A 23,441-nucleotide genomic window follows, 5' to 3' on the forward strand; every position below is an offset into this window, starting at 1 on the left:
GGCAAATGACAAATTGTATTTTTCAAAAATCTATTGCAAATAATTTTATCTCAACAACCTCAAGGATCTCCCCAATCTAAGTCCAGAGAAACCTTAATACACCTAGTCGTAAGGTTGCAAAAATGAATATGTATCGATATCGACAAGTAGATATTTTCTAAATCGAATTCAAGGCCTCTCCCTTCAGTAAAAGGATGAAAAAAGGTGGGATCATATTCACAGAATAAGCCAAACTACCAATTAGCGATCTCCTAATTGGAGATTGAAGATCTAAGTGCTCCCGATAATTTCACATTTTAAGATTGACTTTCCCTAAATTTTGCATCACATCCCGATTTTTGCAAGAAATACAGCCTTCTCCTACGTAGGAGCGCCTTAGAAAAATTAACATTAGTTCACTATCAGGTGTCCTGGAAGATAATATACCAAACTTTTCGAACCATTTGTACTCTATGGTTAATAATACTATAGTCCTAATTATAGAGTGCAAGTGCCCTGACATTTCTTTTGACCTTGCAGTTTAGTTTCTTTTCCCCAGATAACTTCTCTGTGCTATACTCTTAGGTGAATTCCCTCCACTTAGGGCGCTCTGTCCCAAAAATCGTACCAAAGTTTGCTTTTACCAGCACTGTGTGGTTTTTGGTATAGGTGATCTGGGACAGATCGTATTTACATTATGGATAAAGGCCATGTAAGAGAGTAAGTTTAGCCGAAAAATTTAACGCAGCAGTCGAAACACCCTTCTTAAGAATTCTGCGCTCAACAGCCCTCCCTGAATGTTTCTCGTTCAGATAAATTGAAGGATTCAAGTAGCCGACTTGATATGTTGTTGTGTCCAAATTGCGGTTCAAAATAATCCCTGAAGGAATCATAGGTTCGGGGAGATTATTCCATGGGGCGACCCTTTGCACTGGACATGCCGATGCCTTCCGGTCGAAGTGTGCAAATTACGATTTGGCGCCGCAAGTAATAAGCAACAACTTAAGTCGGTTGAGTTACTGACGTGTTTATGCACAACAGAAATACAAAGTTATCACAAAGGCCGGTCACATTTCCCTTAAAATTAATACTGACTAAAGAGAAACAGAGAATTAATGAAACTACATTAATTGTGTGAATAAATGCATATACAAAAACAAAATACACATATGAAAACACATATATAAACGTTTTCAATGCATTGCTTTGGTTTCGGGTGGTTCGCGCGGTTTTGGAAAGTTGACATTCTTATTTGTATATTTATATTAATTATATTTTACTCGTCTGCCTCGCCACATCGCACATCGACGTCTCTAATCCAATGACACACTCATGCACTCAACTCATGCACAACAACATAAGACTAGAAACGACGGACGGATCCTACTACTTTGCCTAAGTATAAAAACAAAAAATGTTTTCAAAACCTATATGTGCCAGCTAACTTACCAGAAAGTGCCTTAAATTCCACAAGGGAATCCAAATGGTTAGAGAACGGCGCCACTTTATAGCTGTTTTTTTAATACTTCCAGACAAACTACTAGTAGAAAGAACAAATTAAGTTGGTATTTAGTTTGTTGTTGATTTAGTTTAGAGTATTAATTAGTGTTGGGGGTATATTTGCACATAGTATTCAATTTTTTCACTTCCAACCGCTCTAGGGCTGTGGGGCAAAAGAATGCACGTATTTTTACAGCAACCACTATAAACCACGGAGACTCACGGAGCCACGTAGCCAAAAAAAAATGCAAAACGTCTGATTGTGAGAAGCGCGCAGACCGAACTAAAATTCTCTTTTATTCCTTAAATTTGTTGGCAGCCCGCCGCCCGTTCATGCTCCTTCGTCTGTTACTACATAAGCCTCGCTACTGGCGTGTTGTACGGGGATGGTTTTAGGTATTTGTAAATATTATGAGTGGATTCGGTGGCATGTATACAGCCCAACTGAGAGAACGAGACGCCACCTAATGTCGAGTGAGCGAGTGCCGAAAACTGCGAGTGAGACTGCGTGGGCGCAGAATAAATACTGCAGGACTGCAGCTAAAATAATTGAAACCCAACATTTCAACACAACTGTAGAAAAATCATACATTTTGCGGAAGGACTCTTACTCTGGACCAAAAATACCATTTGCCTTCACGAGGGACGTTATCGAGACCCACAACACGGCGAGAGTGGCAACTATTATTTGGTACTCATGGCACTGTCGGACTGTCGTACTGTCGGACGCGTGCAACTGGGGGTTGGCCCGGTTTAAGGGTGTTTGCAATATAAGTCATAGACTCGGCATGTTCAGGGGCAAGTGTGCCAAAAGGAAATGATAAACGTGTGCATCGACATTGTGGTGTGGCATTAACAAATTTTGACAAAAACAACTCGGAGCAGTTTCCAATTAGATGACTGACTATGACTGAACTATGAACCGTACTTGCAGCTGTTCGCGCTCAGGATGGAAATAATGTGGGAATGTGTACCTCTGTCGAAGAAGTTCGATTCCTACCCCCGCCGGTGGACCAGGTTCATGATTGTGACAAAGGAATTGCATTCGGTGTTAGTGACGCGCAACTCTGCCGAGAATCCTAACATACAGTACTATCATGCCAAACATAAAATTAGTCTGAACCGACTTCAGTTTCGCTAAAATATAGTTTCATTATGTTTTCGTTTTCTGTCTTATTTTATTGATTGATTTGCTTGTTCCAGCTGTCAGATTTTAGTTGTAATCGTAAAGGAAAAGGGACTACAAATTAAAAATGGAAAACTTGTTTGATTAACCCTGGGTTTCCATCAAATATTTAGTATTTTCATTTAACATCTTCCAAACACACAATATTACATCAAAGAACATCGCCATAACGTTTACGCGATCTTCTCCCATTCTATTTAAAAATCCTCCCATAGACACACGAGCATATTTTTATACCCGAGCACACCAATGTACTTCGTTATGCGTGTGTGTGCACCAGAGAGAGGGCATCGTCTCCGACCCCACGAAGCTTCTGTATTCTCAATCAGCATCAGCAACCGATTTCCTTGGCCCCCGGGGCCCAAAACAGCTCCGGCAATACGACTTGCCTTTACACTTACTATAGCGCAAGTTTAAATTGGGCCTCTTTTTCAGAAATTCATCAAACTGGAAAATGAAAATCTAGAATAGACCGTTCTATTCCCAAATTAGAACCACTTTGCAATTGTGAATACATGTTTGGGAGAACTCCAATTTATCGTTTAAATATCAATTTTTTCAGAAATTTTTTTCTTTGAAATTTGGCATTATCGGATTAATTTGCCCAAAATGGAATCCGTAGGAAGTCCATCATCCTAGCTTTAAAAACTCTGAAGCTATGCCAACTCCGATCGTTCTATGTCAGCTATAGGATATAGTCGCCCGATCCTTATGAAATTTGGTAGATAAGTTATTTAGGCCAATAATAAGATGTGTGGAAACTCTCTTCCAACTCTCTAACTTAAAAAACACACAAGTTATGGCATTTCCAATCAATCAGTTATATGGCAGCAATAGAATATAGTCGACCGATCCCGGCTGTTCCGACTTATATACTGCCTGCAACCAAAAGAAGGATGTGTACAAAGATTCAACTCGATAGCTTTAAAACTGAGAGACTGTTTCCAACATTTTTATTAGAAAATTAATTTGATGGTGAAATTCTCATAGGGTTCGGCCAACTATATACTTTCCGATAATGCAATTTTTCCTCTTGTGAAACAAAAACAACGAGAGTTGGTATAAAGACTGTAAACATATCATGGGTTTGGAAATTAAATATTTAAACTTAAAACTGGCCAATATTATTATAATCATTATTATTATAATTATTATTCTTATTTTATGGAACCCTTTTATTTTGACGATTAGGATTTCTTTTATTTAGTATGAATATACAAAAAAATGGAAGATTCTCAACATTCAATTTTTGGATCATGGTTGGGTCATTTCATGCGTGGGCCAACAAAATTTCAAAAGGCATTGGCTACTTTGTCAAGCCAAGAGATTCAAGAAAAACTGCGCTTTTGCCGAAGCTGCATTTTTCAAACTGGAGGGACTCCTGGTAGGAAACGCACTGGCCCAATCCTCCAAGTGCAGCTCTACGACAATCTACTTCGCTTGCGACTAACTGCGATATTAAAAATTACAAATATGGATATTACAAATAGGTTGACCGAGTTAGCCACGAATCTAGGCAAACATCTTTTGCCTATGCAATCACGTGGCAAGTTGTGAGCAAGGAGTATTGCATTTAAACAGTCTGATCGTTGTGGCACGGTTCTGAGATTTTTGGGCCAAAGCAATTATAACGCCATCATAACGCACTTCCGCTCAAGTTTTGCATGTCGAAATATCAAACTTTGTCGAAACATTAAATTAGTTTGTTAGAACAGTAATGCAACAACAGAATTCACTGGAAGCAGCCCTTTTAGTCACAATAACTGGATGGTTGGGGCAAAGGACCGTGTCATTCCTAAGAAATTGAAAATGGAAGGTGTCTACCTAAATCTAGTCCTGAGGAAGCCACTGATTCTATTATAAGTTTATGCATAAGACTAACGATCCGTACGATGTACTGATCGCACATCATATACTGAATGGGCACCTGTTCTTCCCAGCAACTACCGTCGTCCGCTACGAGTGTAAGAAACAAAGGTTGGCAGCCCTGAGAGGCATGCAGGCCGACAGTTTAGCTCTGCCCGTCTGCGCAAGCTAGAAGACTGCCGTTTCAATATGAGTGGTGTACAAAATCAGAATCTGCAAAAGTATTCTAGAAATATTTTACGAAGGATCGAGGGAAAAAGTATTCTGATTGTTTCTTTGTATATGTGGTTTTCAAGTCATTTTTTAACAAAAAAAAGTATAAAAACATGTGTTCATTAATCAAAGACTCATTTTCCATCACTTAGTTCCATCACTATGTCTATAGCTCCTCTGAAAATCGGACGAAGGAGTTTCCACGTAAGTACATATAAGAAGAGACATTGTTTGAAAAAATTAACATTATAAATAATTAAAAAAACATTCGGACCATGCGGAGCTCGAACTAGGGCCCATGTGTGACGCGTTGTCGCAGCTCCTTAGCACGCTCTTTGACCAGCAAAGCACCTAATAGTTGGAATAGAGAGAAGTGTTGGGCGGTGTGTTTGTAAATTTATGGCAGTATAACCCCACACCACAAAGAAACAAGCTTTTCTCTAAATTATTTATTATATCTTATATAATTATATCTTATAATTATTTATTTTCGTTTTTGGAACGGCCTATTTTCAAAATTTTACCAACTGAAAACAATTACTTTTGAGTTCAAAGTTTTTTCAGATGTGAGAGGTGAAGGAAAAAAAGAAGGCAAAACCTCTGCCATTGTGACGTCATTACTACCAAAATATCTCAAAGTTGAATTATCAGATAGATAGAGCCTTGCTTTACTCATTTATTTTCACTTATTATTTAAAATATATTTCATTTAAGTATAAATTGTAAGTTAAAACGCGCTCGCCCATCCTCCAAGATTCCAGCTGACTATCTTATCTGAAGCAAAACAAATGTTTCGCCGCTAATCTGTGGGACTAAATGGAATGAACCAAAATAAAATAAATATACATATATACTAAACTGTACATTTGGAAGAAAAACTTGCGAATTTTGGATAACTATTCTTCTAAACAACATCGAATTGTGGAAATTTTTAATTGACAGTTCGTTCGATACATTACATGTTAGGAAAGCAATTACTGGAAGGAAGATTGATATCTCACACCTATCACTTGCACGACCCCTCAAAACCGTAAATCTGAGCGAAGGGGAAAACAAAATAATGAAAATTCGGTTTTTCGATTCGATTAAGTTCATAAAAAAAATCTGAACATTTGTTTAATATTTTGCGGCAGTTGTTTTTAAAATAGTATTAATTCTAAAAAAAAAATTTTAATAAATTATTTATTAGTTCGATGTATCTCGATGCCCAGTCGAAAATGATAAGATCGGTGGATCGGCACTTTATCTCCTAAAGTATGCCCCAGATCGAAAAATTTTTACTATTTAACAATAATAAATTTTGAAAAATTCGAGTTTTTGAAACTATTAGGGGCCCATTTAGCCCCTTAATTTGTAAGAATAACAATATGGAAAAAAGTAAACCAACTCCCGTGTTCTTACCCGCCATACTTTCTGTTTTCCCCACACCCATAACTCGAACATAACTCGGAACTCACATATTATTGGGCGAAATACACTGGGACCCGAGTTCGAGCAGAGCATCGCCCTTTTTTGTTTATTAATATTTTCTATTTGGGATATAATTGGCCAAAAAGGGAAATGTTTTAAATAAAGAATAATAATGTTGTAAAGAACAAATAAAAATGAATAAGAAAAGAATGCTAACTCCGGGCTGAACCGAAGTTATTTCTTCAAGAAAATAAAACATTTGCAACTGATATCATAATGATTAAAATATTCCGAGTCGTTCATGCTTATTTAGACTGAAGAGGACTACAAGCTTATGTTAGTTTAGTTCTCTTAACCCTCTAGTGCCCAAGACCGCCTCTAGACGGGTAATGTTAAAAATACCGTTATTTTATTCTTTTCAATCCTTTTGACTCGGTTTTGCATTGTTTCTAATTTGGGAAAGTCCAAAAATTAAGTTTGTTGCCTTTGGAATACATACTAGAGCTTGCGCAAGCTGCTGTATTCATTTGAAGCAGAAAATTTTTGAAACTCGAATGAAGTAATTATTTTGTAAAAAGTGCAAAATGTAAATATTTTTTTTAAATATTATAAATAGTTTGCCGGTGGAATAAAAAATTGTACCGTGTTGTTGATAGTCTCAAGGACGCAAAATACGAAACCCACACTGAAAATAAGCTTTCGTTAGCTTTTTATTGCATTTATAAAATATCCCGTCTAGAGGCGGTCTTGGGACAATTCGGGAAAAAAAATTTATAAAGTGATTTAGAAAGGGAAGTAACTTATGACATATTTAAGTACGAATAACTGCTTGAATAATGAATTAATTGAATAATGTTAATAATTTATCAGCTCTTTCCGACGTAGAGATTAAAAAATTATTAAATTCTATTGATTTTGGCATTGATACCATGACATTGGTCTATGTTGGGTGGAGAGATTTGTGTAACTTCAAGCGGAAGTCCTACTCCTTTTGCAAAACGGTCACCCTCAAGTTCGATTGCGTCCAATTCACCTCAAGCATAGAAACGCAAACGTAAAGCGCCTGCTGATCATAATACTGCTCATGTTAAAGAAAGCACAATAGCTGAATGTGGATCTGTTTGGACTATGGATCCAAAAGCACCGCTTTTCAAAAAGATGTTGTGGTACCAAATGAACCTATTCATGGATATATCTGCAATATCCTTTAATGAGCCTGACCTCGGAGAACTTCAAAATCTGTATACGCCATTCAAGTGTTTTCAATTTTTATCCCCTTGCAGAGGGTATTATAATTTTGGTCAAAAGTGTGCAACGCAGTAAAGGAGACATCTCCGACCCTATAAAGTATATATATTCTTGATCAGGATCCCCCCCCTGATTCGATATAAGTATGTCCGTCTGTCTGTCGGTTTCTACGGAAACTAGTCTCTCAGTTTTAAAGCTATCCTTGAAACTTCGCACACATCCTTCTTTTCCTTGCAGGAAGTACATAAGTCGGGACGGCCGGGATCGGTCGACTATATCCTATAGCTGCCATATAACTGATTGATCGGAAATGCCATAACTTTGGTGTTTTTTAAGTTAGAGGGTAAAAACAATCTGATTTGTCGAATTTCATAAGGATCGGCCGACTATATCCTATAGCTGCCATATAACTGATTGATCGGAAATGCTATAACTTCGTTGTTTTTCAAGTTAAAAGGATGGGAGTTTCAATGGGGGTTCCTCTTTGGGCAAAATAATTCGATATGCCAAATTTCATAAGGATCGGCCGACTATATACGATCCGCTATATATCTAATAATATAAGATGCGTGGCGCCACCTAGCGGACTGCGACTCAACTGCAAGGGTATATCAACTTCGGCTCCGCCCGAAGTTAGCTTTCCTTTCTTGTTTTATTATACTATTATTGAACATATCACTTAGCAAACAAATTTGTATGCTGTCCAAAAGGATCCAATACTTCGTTTTCCACAAAAAATTTAGAAATTTGCATTTTAATGACAACAGTAAGTTGCCCTCCAAGGATTCTGCCGACCATGATCCTTTATACAAAATACGACCGCTCGCGACTCATTTCAATGACAAGTATCAATAAGTTCCGCTGCGCCAACGCTTATCTGTGGACGAACAAATGTGTGCAACAAAAGAATTGATTACCTAATTTTTTGTTGGCCTATCATCCCAAAGCCGCCTCTAGGCGGTCCAAGGATATAGTCATATAAAACTCGATCCGAGCAAAAATAAATTTTTTTTTAAAACAAACATTTAATTTTGATACATACTGAATCCAAAAATAATTTTTTTCTTGGAAAAGAAAATTTGGGCACTAGAGGGTTAATACTTCCACTCACTTACTCTTTGGTTTGAACTGTTAGAAAAAAGGTAGTTTGAGACACTTACGACTTGGGAAAAAATAGGATAAATAGGGATTAAATAGCATATTCTACAAAAGCTTTATAAGCTGGTATTTTCATAAAATTGAACCTTGCAGAGGGTATTATAATTTTGGTCAAAAGTGCGCAGCGCGCCAGGCATCTTAAGCCCTTCAAATTATATATGGGTAAATTCAATAAAAGAATGTTTTTTTCACACATATTTATAGGGAACCTATTAAATTCATCTAATTTAATAATATTTAACATTTACTTATACCACATTTCGAAATATTTTAATCCAAAGTCTCAAATGTGCGAAAGTTTAGTTTTTAGCATTTTCGTAAAGAGAGTTAAATGCATTGATATTCACTATTTGTAATATCGGCTAATAACCAAAGATTACAACAATAATGTAAAAGAAACGATGCGATTGCCATTTACTGTGAATTTCTTATCAGATTATCAGTTTATTTCATTGTCGCGTGCGACATTGAAAAATAACATTTTTATCAGTGCGTCGCAGAAATTTGTCGAATGAGCATCATGATGTGTGTAAAACATGAAGTTCTAAAGTTCTAGGCTTAGCTGAAAATCTTGTTTTTAAGCGAAGTATTTTTTGTATTTTTTTGTTTTCAAAGAATTGTAAATTTCGATCGTTCTATGACAGCTATAGGATAAAGTCGGCCGATCCTTATGAAATTTTGTACATAAGATATTTTGGTCAAATTTAACATGTGTGGAAAGTCCCAACCCTCTAACTTAAAAAACACGAATGTTATTGCATTTCCGATCAATCAGTTATATGGCAGCTATAGGATATAGTCGACCGATCCCGACCGTTTCGACTTATATGTATACTGCCTGCAAAGGAAAGAAGGGTGTGTGCAAAGTTTCAACTCGATAGCTTTAAAACTCTTGAGAAACAGACGAACATGCTCATATTGGCTCAGGAGGTGATCCTGATGAAGAATATATGTACTTGTATCTATCTATATATGTATGTACTTTATGTTCATATATGTATGTATACATACATATGTACGTACATATATGTAGGTAGGCTTGGTATGCTTTCTAGGTATGCTTTTCAATTGGACGGGTTCGTAGAATCAGAAACATGAAAGTAGTCCACCAAACCCGGGATTTACGATGAATTTTATGAATATTTCATGATGTGTGTAAAACATGAAGTTCTAAAGTTCTAGGCTTAGCTGAAAATCTTGTTTTTAAGCGAAGTATTTTTTGTATTTTTTTGTTTTCAAAGAATTGTAAATAAATTAGCACGTTTTCTCACTAATGTGATTAATTTCTTTATTTAATATGTTTTAAAAATGTCACGTATAATAATTTTAAAAACAAAACTAGCCGTTTTGGCTAAGGCTCATCAAAAGAATGCGCGCCAAAAATCTGAAACTCAAAATAAATGTGTGGTATTAAGCTTTTACAAACAAACAATTAAGCTTGTACGAACTATGTATATATTTATGTATACTTTATACTTTTAAAATACAAACAAAAAACCAGAAATTCTTCATTTACGCATTTTAGGCACATACGTATGTACATACAATTCGTGAAATACATATGTATATATACATATGCAATTCGTGAAATATTCTTTGAGTAATGTTGGTTGACGAAAATAATGCACCCGCCCTAATGTATGCATGGACATGTATTTATGTATGTATGTATAAGCAAGATGCATACATACATACATACATACATACATATGTACATGAGCAAAATGTATTGCCAATTTCAAAACAGTTTTCTGTCCGTGTTGTTAACACGTGAAAAATGTACAAACTTCGGACCCAATGTAGAATTAGGTTGCGCCAAGCCAAAAGAAATATTCCTATGTATATCCCTACAACTTCCTCAAACTAAGATTACAATATTGCACTACATACATACACATACTGTCCATGTGTCACACAAAGTAATATTATGGTATATGCATGTGTATGTAAAATGTATGTACGTACATATTTATATGGATTTTGCATAGATGCAGCAACAGAAGAGTTACAAATGTACGTAAATATGTACGTATAAAAGTTGCTTAAATTAAAAATAAACAACAATTCTTATTCCAATTCCGGCCCAAAATAGTTAAATTTTTTGACAGTTAAGATAAGAGCAATTTTTAAACTGTTTTTAATTGAAATTTCTTACAAAATTAAATGAATTTAACATATTTATATAAGGTGTAAATAAGTTTTTGTTTGTACATATGCATACAGAAGATTATGTATTATTTTTATATTCAAGACAAACTCACAATAAAAAGTTCGCTAAAATTCGATCACAGTGGTAACGCTAGGAGTCGTTTACACTTTCTTCTATCTACTTATACATACATACATACACATATATCTAATAGAAGACTCGTTTAGTTGGTTCTGTTTTTGTAATGAAAAATTTTGTATATACATACATATGAATAAATATGCATTTGTGTTTGTATGTACATACATACATACATATTTAAAGTCAAATTCAACAACGCCAGATACTGTTGCTTAAGGCCAATATTTAAATGCCACAGTTAAATAAAAATGAATAAAGCTATCCAAGATCAAACATAAAATTGATACTAAATAGAAAAAAAAAATTGAAATTAAAACAATTCTCAGAAATGATACAGTCAGTCCGATAATTTTGTTGTCTTTGGGACAAGCGAAATACTTTATTTAACCAGTGTTGCAAATTCAACGAAAGTATATGTGAGTATGTGGGAATAATTATCGACTTCCAAACATGTATGTATGTATGTACATATAAATATGTACACTATTTGATTGGAAGATTTCCTATATACTATACATTTGATTTTATCTCAAACTTGTATCGTTGATATTATTCCTTCCTTTTTTACAGTTATTCTCCTTAAATATATTTTTTTAAAAGATGGCATGGATCATTACTAGCTAATATTGACAGTTTTTCCATAAGCATGGTCTGACTACCCACATGCTTGAATGTATAGTATATATGTAGATACATATACACATATGTATTTCCGCGATCATTAAATATCTCCCTTTAAAATGTTAAGAAAGACATATTGGAGGTGTTCCTGCCTACAGTTTGAAAAAAACGATAAAAAAAAACGATCACTTTAACTTCATATTTAGCGAAGGAAATAGAGTATACATGTGTATATATGTATGTATGTATATAGATACACAGAACGCAGAAACACAGCAGAAAAAAGTGCAAAAAAAAACATCACTGCTTAAATATTCTTAGTCACATACACAAAACCACTCACGAAGCGTACCGATGATTATAAAGTTGGAAGAACGCAGCCGACGATGAAATCGAGGTGAAACCGCGGAAACAGAGCAAATCAACGCGCGGAAGCGAGAGAAACTCATCGACTGAATCAGAAATCAATCCGAAGAATGACATTAGTAGTTGTTGGCACTGGTGTGGTGAATAAGACTAGTCTCTGTTTTTGCCTCTGTTTTCTCGATTGGTGAATCTGGTTGGGTAGTTTGCGTAAGACTATGACCACGATCCGATCATACATATATATATATATATATATATTTATATTTATATGTGTGTGTGATTAATGACGCTGAGCAGCTGCCTCTTACTTACCTATTGCGCCTACCATTAAATAGAAATAGAATGAAAAAAACGAGAATGTAAATTTGTCTTGTCCGTGCTCTTTTTCATACCATAAGACAACCAAAAATTGTAAAATTAAAATAATGACAAATTTAAAACGGGTAGGGTTTATGTTAGGGTTGGGGTAGGGTTTATATGTGGATCTTATCCAAATGAAACGCTTCTGCATGTATCTATGTATGTATGTATGTATGTATGTACGCACATCTGAACGTACGTTTGGCCAGTTTTTCGACTCGTTGTATGAAAAAGAATGTATTCGTTAAATTCTTCAAAATGACTTCAAAGCTCCAATGAATACATATTTATGTACATATGTATGTACCGGGCTGTGTCACAGATTTTTCTTCATAGGGTTGTGCAAACTCTGCTTTGATGACCTCATCACGGCCTGCACCTCAATAGCTCATATGTACATACATATGTACATATGTATGTATGTATAATGAATTATGTCGCAGCTTTTTCACATTAAGCGACTAAAGTTATGAGGATGAAAGTCCCAAGAACATTAAAATACAATTTTTTCGAATTTCCTCCAATCTCAACCTAACCTTAAAACTGCTTCAAAGGTTAACTTCGTAGTACAAAAATAGGATTTAAAAATATTAAGTCCCGGATAAAGCCCCCATTTATAAAATTTATCATTCTCATTAAATTACAATCATATGAAGTATTTTATTATCAAACATACATACATATTTGTTATATTAGAATGATGTAATGTATTGATGTATTAAATATCGAAGCTCGGTGAATCGATGTTTCTTTCAGTGCTGCCATGTTTTCATTGTACAAATAAGCTATGTTTAAAGAATAAAATATGTATACAAATATAAAAAAAGCTTAAATAAGAAAATTTTGAAAAATGTTTTTGAACAAGCTAAAACCCAAATGCACTTAGTGTATCTTCTGGATGTAAAATTCTGTTTTTTTAATTTTCTTTCTATTTATAAAATGTTCGAATGGAGCCCTCGTATTTTTCGTAAAAAAAATTAAATTTAATAGGGATAGGGTATTTTTGGTTTAATTATTACATCGATCCGAACAAAACTAAAGTTATGTTGAGTTGAACTTCTGTAGGGCGATGCCGTGTCCATGTATGTATGTACATATGTACATATGCAAAACTTTAAAGCGTTCTCCTAAATATTGTCGATTTGAATGTTATTTCGCCACGCGATTACGCCAAATCTACTGTACCAATTGTCTTTAAATTTCTCACAGATCTTTTCAATTAATTCCCCAAGTTATCTTTAAACTGGTGTGAAAAATAAAAAAAAAAACAAATTTTTGGCGTCACTACCTGTGGAGTTCTGTCTTTTTACAAATGGATTTTAATTTTTTGTTTTCGTATTATTATGTGTCGAATTCTGCTGTATACCGCAATTCTATTTTTTTTAAATAAATTAAAAGTTGAGCTGTAAATAGTACGATATACATCGGATCAGATATATGTATATCGCAAATATAAGTCCGCTGATCCTTATGAAAATTGGCAGATAAGGTTAGTGGCAGATTAGAATATAATCCATTGAAACTTCCGAGTTTGAGTTGATATGTCAATATTTACTTTAAAGGCTCGTAGAACGACCAAATTTTACTCCTCTTTTCAAAATGATAGTACCCTCTATGTTTTGCCTGGATCTTCTGACAGTTTTCTTAAACTCATTGCATTGCATCCACGAGTCCCGAAAATGATGCTTTTGAATAATTTTGGGCATTTTTTGCTACACACGTTAAATCTATACGTTAAATAAATAAGATTTTGCCTAAAGGCTTCTATAATAATATAAACGCAGTTCAATCTGGTTTTGAATCATGTTGGTTTCGTGAAATTCGACTATAGCTTGCAAGGGTGTACCTATCTTTTCATCTCGATTTCCTACCATGCCAGTTAGCACATGTCGGTGATTTTCCCAGGGGTGGAAATATCTGGGAAAACTTCAGAGGCAGTCTTAAAAAAAATGTAGATAATTTAGTAAAATCTCTAGTAATAGATAGTTTAGTAAAAATAGCTTTATTTCTTTATTTTCAACTATGAACTCCCAGAAATGGTGCCCAATTTCCTAGGAAACATTTTTTCTCCTAGTGGCGCCAGTGGGATTTAGGGGGCCTCGAAGTCTTGAAATTTTACGAATTATACCGAAGATCAGTGAATAGTTTTAATTCTTTGTTGTATACGACTCCACTAACCTCACAACGGTTGTGTACCGCCCGGTTCATCCTGGCTTCTTTTCTGGAGCCATTTTTTTCGTACGATGTGCCATCTCTAGACTCCATGTACGATCACTAGACCGGATGTTCCATTTCTAACTGTTAATTGTAGCGTCTACACAAAACAGCACACGTCGGTTTTTAAGCTTGTGAGGAAAACACGAGTGGAAGAAAAAGTGCCGATGGCCTTGATCCTTCCAACACGTAGACTTGAGACTTGAGATTTGGCATGAATGTCGCCTATCGAGCAATGTGATGCTGCTCTCAGTGCAGCTTGAATTTTCGGTGACAGTTCACCGATGTATACCGATGAATGGCCATTCTGCCATTCATGTATTTGCTGTACCAATGTAGCTGCCAGCTTCTCGGGTATCTACAATTTTCCATCAAATTCATCGCTGTCCTCTCGGCAAAATCAAGTACCGATGTTGAATCGGTAAGATTGCAGCGAACCAACTGGTCAATCTTTTTTCCATTTTCTCAAACAATGAGCTATCTCAGATTCTAATGATCTGTTTGGATGTTAAGCGGCATGAGCTCTATCAGAGAGCAAAAAATGCATTAGGGGATTAAGAGTAATGTTAGGAATAAGAAGTAAGTTTAAAAAAATATGTATATTTTTAAATATTTAATTAGACCTTTTTTTCCAGGTGCTTTTCTACAAACATTTGGGTTGAAAGACGAAGACTTTGACCGAGTAGCGAAGCGGTTCTCTCAGTATGCCCAGGAACGCATTTCAAAGGTCAAGCGTCAAAAATTAGATAATAAATAAATAAATAATTCATAATACATTTACTTTAAGTTTAAACTGACGCATTAAAGCTGGAATTAATCATTCGCTGCGGGTTTGATTTGGTAAATTCGCTTCGTATCCGTTTTAGTACCATAGGCAAACTGTTGCCGCCGATATTTAAATTCTGCTTCGATCCCTTCAATATGGTCCTATTAGAAAAAAAGAAGGGATTTTGGCTTATATGGGTGAACGGCCACACTGATCTACCGTTACATTGCGATACTATCGACCGGAGAAAAAAGACAAAGTTTTTTAAAGTTTTTCTTTTCCAACTTGTAGTTAAATAATAAATAATAAAGTCGAATTACTAAAGAATTTGTCAGTACTTATTGGTCGGTCGAGCCAACACATTTGTGCCGCAACACAAACATTTGGTGAATTCGATTCGAGTCCGTTGTAGGACCATAGGCGAACATTTGGTAATTTCGCTTCGTCTTCGTTGTAGGAGCATAGGCGAAACTTTTAAAGAATTCGCTTCGAGTCCATTGTAGGACCATAGGCGACCATTTGGTGAATTCGCTTCGTATTCGTTGTCGGACCATAGGTGAACAATTGGTGAATTCGCTTCGTATCCGTTGTCGGACTTTTGATGAATTCACTGCCGGTTCACTTTTGATCCGAAAACGTATTCACGTAAGACGTTCGCTTATGAAGAGCTCTGCTGCCCCAAACCGAACGTCTGATAGTTCGTTTGTGAACCATTCTCGGATCCCAAATTGGACATTTTTTTCGCTTGAAGTTCATTGAGCTTCACATTTAGATCCGATTGCGAATGATTGCAGTCTAGCAATTAAGGCAAACACAGGGCATTGACTGATAGGTACGCATGCGACAAGATCGGTGTCTCATAATTATAACTGCAGGAGTTGCAGGGATGTTGAGGAAGAAGAGACGGTTGGAAACATCCTGTGTCACTGCCCGGCCCTCGGGTATAGGGCTTATGGCTCTTCGGAGCCATAACACTATAGGATCTAACAGATTGGCTTCCTAACTCCTTCCTGCAATTTGACATGCATTCGTTGATGTCCTTCTGTCGTCGTTCTGCATTTTTCCCTATAAGGCGTTGAACTCGGAATACTTTCCAGCCTCATAAGTCTGTTGCGCCTGAAACAGCGCTGAGTTTACCATTGCAATGGTGACAATGCAATACCATGACAATGCATTGTCCAGATCTCGGAAGACAGCTCCTGCTGACTCTTCGGGACCATCCCTTTGATGATGGTTTCCTGCTGAGGATGGCTACATCCGCTTCGATGGAGGAGGCCAATCCATGATGCAACTTGTGATGCTCATCCATCTCTCCTGGTGATACCTTCTCCAGTCCTGACGTTGTTTGAGAGTATTGTTGGGCTTCTGTCCTGGTCACTCCTGGCTTCAGCACTCTGATTCCGAAGAAATTCCACATCCCTTCTTATCTTTCTCCCTCGACTCGATCCTTTCCAATAATTGGCATATCTTATAACAATATTTTATTTTCTGCTATGTCTCTTAACTTTTATTTTCTTTCTTTTTACGATTCCCTGAATCCCTCCGCTATCCACTCATCTCCGTTGTTATGCCACTTTTATCAAAACTATTATTTATTTTTCTCGAAAGTATAAAACCAATTACGAGAAAAGGATACAAATAAAAGGACAATAACCCAATAACCCTATTGTCCTTTTAGTTGTATCCTTTTCTCGTTGTTATGCCACTTTCATCAAAACTATTACTTATTTTTCTCGACAGTATAAAACCAATTACTAACCAATTAAAAGGACAATAGGGTTATTGTCCTTTTAGTTGTATGCTTTTCTCGTACGGAAAACCATATACTTTATAACATTTATTGTCGATCTGTTTCACTAAAAACACGGATTACCACTTTATTCAGATATGTAATTTACTTTACTTTACGAAACCCCATCAGCAAACGGTTACAAAAGAGCGACCAACACGCGAGCATTTGCGTGCCGTAACTGTGTATACCGCTGGTAGTGCGACCCTACTCTCCCGCGAAAAGGAACCCCATGGTGGCTTCTTTGAGCTTCTGTTGCCCATTCTCTTTTTAGAACAGGTCGCCGTGAGTGTCTCCGTCATAGAGTTTAGCTTCAACGTTCTCTGTAGGGGGTGCGCAACTAGTTCGCTTTCCTAGGATTGTGTACTGCTAGTACTGTTGCCGCCGTAATAGAATTTTGAATTCAAATTTTAAATGTTAGAATAAGCACACATATGTAAACTTATCGATAGGTTAGTAACGGCAAAAAGAAGGTAAGTCGTCGGCCATCGCTAGGCAGACAGAAAAGATAAATACGGTGAAGTTAACGTGTGGAAGGAACACGAAGTTTTTTAGCGCTTTTCATAACACACCCCTTATAAAGATATAGATGAATAAAGATTATTAAGAAAAAAATTGTGTGTTTGCTAAAGAAACGTGGGAGCCATACGTCCCGGCAATAACATTTTTAAAAAACTTCGTTCTAAAAACTTCGATACCTACGGATCAAAGCGTCGCATTCCTAGCAGATAACAGCTAGGTAGAGTTTATCACGTCGATTACGGGAACGACAAATCGAACGAAGAAGCACACGTATACATGCAGACGTGTCAGAACACGCACGCCGGTTAGAGTAGGGCATGAAAATAGAAGTGTGCCAAACTTGCGAGAACAAGAACGAGACAGCGTCAGAAAATTGGGTCCCGTGTGACGTTTTCGGAAGGTGGTACCATTTTGATTGTGCTGGCGTAGAGGACGACATCGAGAGCAAGGACTGGAGTTGCGATTTCTGCCTCGCGGGTTGCAGCTACATAGCACCGTACGGCAGTATGCAAAGATCACCGGTACAGCCTCAAACACTCGAAGACGCAATGGCCACCCCCGAACCGCACGACAAAGCTCTAGCTGTCGATACTCTAATCGATACGGCCGGAAGCGGAGAAAACATACACGCGCAGGAAGGCAATCCGGAAAGGACTAGGAACCAATTGCTTTTAAAGATGCTAGAGAAAAGACAACCGGAGGCAAAGTTTATAGAAGAAAAGTATAAACATCTCATGCAGATGAATCCCACTGATGTACCGGAAGCCGGAATGGTTCGAGCTACAGATTCACCAACGAGCAGTCAAGTAGCGGCCCGGCAAGCTATACTCAAAGATTTTCCAACATTCAGTGGAGATCCGGAGGAGTGGCCGTTATTTATCAGCACGTTCGAACACAGCACCACAGCAGCCGGATACACTAACGTGAAAAACATGCTACGTCTGCAAAAGTCGCTTAAAGGAAAGGCTCGTGAACTGATTAGGGATAAACTTCTACTCCCTAACCTAGTTCCAGATGTCATCATCACTCTGAGGATGTTCTTCGGCAGACCAGATCATATCCTAGAAAAAATGGTGGAAAAGGTGCGAAGACTGGCACCACCCAAAGACAGATTGGAGACGTTAATATAGTACGCGCTAGCAGTTCGCAACATCTGTGCGATTATGGAGGCATGCGATCTGAAGGCACATCTTAACATTCCAATGCTAGTTAAGGAGCTCGTAGATAAGCTTCCCAACCAACACAAGCAACACTGGGCAATGCAACCTAGCGACGATAGGATAGCAGCAGTTCAAGCATTCACCGATTGGTTGTACAAGATTGCAGAAGCAGCATCTTCAGTAGTGGCGCCATCGTTTTACAAATCGGGCGCAGTTAACACTCACAACAGTCGTGCAACGCAAAGACAAGAGGCGGATGAGCCTGGACCATCACGAGGACAAGCACGATCGAACGCGAGCCAGACGGAAGCAGCTCAGCTGCAAGTTCGTGTGTCAGGTGTTCTTGAACCTCGACACGGAGCACAGGTGGCAGATAATCATATCGAGTAAGGCCTGTTTCTGCTGCCTTAAAGTACATCGCAATAGATGCCGAACCGGCAACTGTGGAGTTAACGGATGTACAATTAGGCACCATGAGCTACTTCACACCGAACAAGGCAGAACACAAAGTCTCGTGAGTACGCATCAAGACGACAACCACGGAAGTCAATTCTCTCGCATCATTCCAGTTAAGCTACGCAATGGCAGCAGGATGATCGCAAATCATTTTGGTTCTTCCTAGACGAAGGATCATCCGTGACCTTAGTAGACGCATCTGTATTCCAAAGATTAGGAACACAAGGCGAAGCTGCGTCAATGTGTTTGCAGTGACCCGCAGAAACAACCCGATTTGAGAGTGAATCCGTGAAAGCATCAGTCCAAATCTCGTAAATCGGATAGATTTTATTGGCTGAACAACGTCCAGACCGTTCAGAACCTAGCACTGCCAAAACAGACAGTGGAGATGAAAGAACTACGTAGCAGATTCCAGCATTTGAGACACTTACCGCTAGAGTCCTATTCTGCCCAGCCGACATTGCTAATCGAGTCAAATAATTGGAAGCTAGCAGTCCCTCCCAGGATCCGAGAGGGGAAATGAAACGAACCGATAGCATCGAAGTGTATGCTAGGATGGACCATCCAAGGATCGACGAACCCACAACGATCCATTGTCATGCATCACTGCGACTGCGATTGGCAGGAGCTTCATGACGACATCAAGGACCATTACAGCCTTGAGACGCTCGTACCACGTAAGCTTTATTCAGCCGAAGATAAGCTAGCAGTCAAAATATTAGAGACCACCTGCCAAGAGAAGTCAGAAAAATACGAAGTCGGTTTTGCGTGGCGTGGTGGCATCGACAAACTGCCAGAGAGCCGCGGTAACGCTCTGAAACGCCTTACCTGCATAAAGAAAAAGATCTCTCAGGAACCTGATATGAACAAAAATATTGACGTCCAAGTCAGGAACCTTATAGACAAAGGATACGGGGTTAAGCTATCCATGGAGGAAACCTGCCGTGAGAAAAGCCGTACATGGTATCTGCCGATATTCATAGCGCGAAATCCAAATAAGCCGAGTAAGCTAAGGCTGGTATGGCATGCAGCCGCGAAGTCACACGGATGTGCACTGAATGAATACTTACTCAGGGGACCAGATTGCCTGAACTCACTCATAGAGGTCGTACTATTCTTTGCCACTGCAAGAATAGTCAACAAGATTCCGATTTGCGGAGACATTGCGGAAATGTTTCACAGGACCAACATCCACGAGGAGGATATGCACGCGCAACGATTCTTATGGTATGACAGAAGCAGCGATTAAATAGAAACCTATGTTATGCGGGCTATGACTTTTGGGATCAGTTGCGCACCATTCATAGCTCACTTTGTTTGAGATAAAAATGCAGAAGCCCATCAAAAAGATTTCCCATTGACCTTAAACGCCATCCAAAAGGCGCACTACGTCGACGACTACATCGATAGCATGAGAAACAAACAGGATGCCATCCACACCACCAGACAAGTCATAGAGGTTCATCAAAGAGGCGGATTCGAGATCCGCAACTGATCGTCAAATTCAAGAAAGTCCTTAATTGCTTGCAAAGTAATAGCAATGTTGGTAGCCAAAAACCTGTGGATTTTTGTTCGACTGAAAAGATATGGTATGTCCTGGTATGTCCTGGGACCCACATAAGGATGTGTTTAAGTTTCTCTGCAGATGTGCAAGGCTGAAACGCGACGTCTTGGCAGAAAACGTAGTCCCGACCAAGCGAGAAGTTCTGCAAGTCCTTATGTCGATCTTCGATCCATTAGGATTCTTGTCGTGCCAGACGATTGGCTGAAAATATTTCTCCATGGCGGCTAAATATATTGACTGGGATCAGGAACTGCCCGAGAAGATGCTGGAAGACTGTCGCCATTGGAAAACTCTTTTAGAGCAGATCAGGATTTTCGAGGTGCCTAGGTGCTTTTCCCCAGACACATCAGATCCACGTCAAACTGAGGTCCACACATTCGTCGACGCCAGCGAGTATGCGTATTCTGCTGTTTGCTACTTGCGTGTAGCAATGGATGGTAAAGTCGACGTCTCTTTGGTGATAGCGAAGTCGAAGGTGGCACCTTTAAAACCACTTTCGATTCCGCGTATGGAGCTGCAGGCAGCAGTTATGGGAGCACGCTTAGCCCACAAAGGGATGAGCACGCGCAACCTGCGAATCGAGAACGCCACATACAGGTTGGATTCAAAGACAGTACTGCAGTGGCTTACTATGGACCCCCAAAGATAACCGACCAAACCAAGCAGAAGACGTGGATAACGCGTTCGAGATCAGTTGTTACGTTCAATGCGCACTATTTCTCGAACTGGCGGCGGTTGTATAGAGCAGTGGCGCTAATACTCCTGTTCGTCGATCGGTTACGAGCGAAATTGGCCGAGCAAGACATGCCAGCAGCCACGACGATGGCCCATGTGAGCAAGGCGAAGATGTTACTTTATAAGCAATCTCAAGCCATCGCCTTCGCCGAAGAGTTGAAAGCGCTATCCATGGGAGCGGCGCTGCACAAAGGAAACAGATTGGTCGGATTGAATGCATATCGAGACAACGATGGAGTACTGCGGAATAGGGGCAGACTGAACTAAATTGACTTAGCTGAGGACGCAATTATACTAGCTACACGATGCCGGATAACTAACTTAATAATGAGGAGCTTTCACGAGAAAACGACATCAAGGCTTCGTTTTACATCAGCCGCCTTCGAGTGTTGTCAACCAAAGCATGCCAACGATGCAAGGTTGACAGTGCAGTTCCCTGACCACCCCAGATGGTACCGATTCCGAGAGCGAGAATAGGAAGCTTCCAGAGACCGTTTACCTACACAGGCGTCGATTATATCGGCCCGTTATTGGTGAACGTCGGCAGGCGCAAGGAGAAGAGATGGGTAGCCCTGTTCACCTGTCTCACGTTGCGTGCAGTGCATTTTGAGATCGCCTACAGTTTTGACACAAGTTCATGCATCATGTGTCTCTCCAATTTTATGGCGCTTTGAGGGACACCAAAGGAAATATTCTGACAATGGTACGAACTTCAGACCCACGGAAAAAGCCGTGCGAGAAGAGCTGAAAAAAATCGAGCACGATAAGATCACCATTATGTTCGATGGCATAAAGTGGCGATTCAACCCACCAGGAGCACCACACATGGGTGGAGCATGGGAAAGACTCGTCCGTACAACAAATGGAATTTTGAAGAACATTTGCAAAAAATTACTTCTTCAACGACGAGGGCCTGAGAAATGGATTGATGAATTGTTAGAATAAGCACACATATGTACATCCCGGCAATAACAAGTACAGTCGCTTCCGCCTTAGTATCGGAGCTCAGTAATAAGTCCTCCTCCATTCCGACACCTCTCAGAACCCTTTCCAAGTCACTCTCCTGCGAGGTCCGTTCTAGGATATCCTCATCTTCATCCGAATTTCCTTCGGGCGGCTCTCTTCGGTCAGTTCCTCTTAGTCTAACTCCTGGACGTCTGTCTCCAACTCGATGCTTCCAGTCTTGCTCTTCGCTTCCGACTTGCAGATCCGGACCATATTTAATGTGAGAACTACCTGATGGCGTAGCCCCACTGCTCCTGCACCTTGGCGATACTCCAGTCCGCCGTGGCAAGTGCAAGGTTACAATCCTCAGCATGGCTAGGATTGTACTAGGATCTTCCATTGGTCGGGGATCTCGTTCCACTTCACCGCCTCCATCTCAGCTCCCGGGTACACCTCTCCAAGCGACGATATCGTGCGGGGAGAATTTCAGAATGTCCTCTTGCTGTGCTGGCCCAGCTCCTCCACTTTGATGCTCGCTCTCTCCGGACTGACATGACCATCGAGTAGGTTGTAACGAACTGTTTTGCTTGTTTGTGCTCGCAAAAAATGCCGCGGCTAGCTCACAGAGCTTGTGGGTCGTTCCACCGAAATGAACTGTCCGAGCCCAGAAATAAGACAAAGTGCTTCGTTTAACAATATCCCTTTTTATTTCTATCTTGATTACAATGGGTGTAAGGGTGGATCTCACCGGAGTTGACTCCTACGCAGGATCCTCGCTGACTCTCCGAATGCTGCTGCTTGGCTCCGCCGTTTGACCGCTCGTCCTCCCGTCGTTCCCCGGTCACCGTTTCGGGTTGGTGCCAATATACACGCCCCCCCGAAGCTTTCGCTTAGCTTCGCCGGTTCGGCTCACGGTTCCCTCAGTTTGGACTCACGTGGTCCAGGTGCGGGGCCTATGCTGCTCCTGCCGCTGTCGCTGCTCCCGTTGTCGCTCTCGTTGTTGGTGTCGCCGCTGATCCGCTCCCGTTGTTGTCGCTGTTCTTCTTTCTATCGGCGCCGTGGATCGTCGTTATCCTTGGCTCACTGGGAATGT

The 23,441-nt window shown here is 39.2% G+C and overlaps 1 protein-coding gene and 1 long non-coding RNA gene across 5 annotated transcripts in view; one reads left to right on the top strand and one right to left on the bottom strand.

The window, feature by feature from the left end:
* LOC6493475 (protein scalloped) overlaps positions 1 to 11,999 on the bottom strand; it is a 32,417-nt gene extending 20,418 nt beyond the window's left edge. For 2 of the 4 annotated variants that reach the window (XM_032455917.2, XM_032455914.2), the window contains exon 1: positions 1,429 to 1,519. The gene's annotated coding sequence lies outside the window, so the exon portion shown is untranslated. Of the gene's footprint in view, positions 1 to 1,428; positions 1,520 to 10,821; positions 10,915 to 11,800 lie in introns of those variants that run through there. The other 2 variants (XM_032455916.2, XM_032455915.2) reach the window with 2 other exon arrangements.
* Positions 12,000 to 13,793: 1,794 nt separating this feature from the next.
* LOC26514879 lies at positions 13,794 to 15,504 on the top strand. The gene is made up of 2 exons (XR_001408554.3): positions 13,794 to 14,990; positions 15,047 to 15,504. It is a non-coding gene; the product is annotated as an uncharacterized LOC26514879 (long non-coding RNA).
* The last annotated feature ends 7,937 nt before the right edge of the window (positions 15,505 to 23,441 follow it).

The sequence above is a fragment of the Drosophila ananassae genome, chromosome XL (assembly GCF_017639315.1).
Source record: "Drosophila ananassae strain 14024-0371.13 chromosome XL, ASM1763931v2, whole genome shotgun sequence".
Classification (NCBI taxonomy): domain Eukaryota; kingdom Metazoa; phylum Arthropoda; class Insecta; order Diptera; family Drosophilidae; genus Drosophila; species Drosophila ananassae.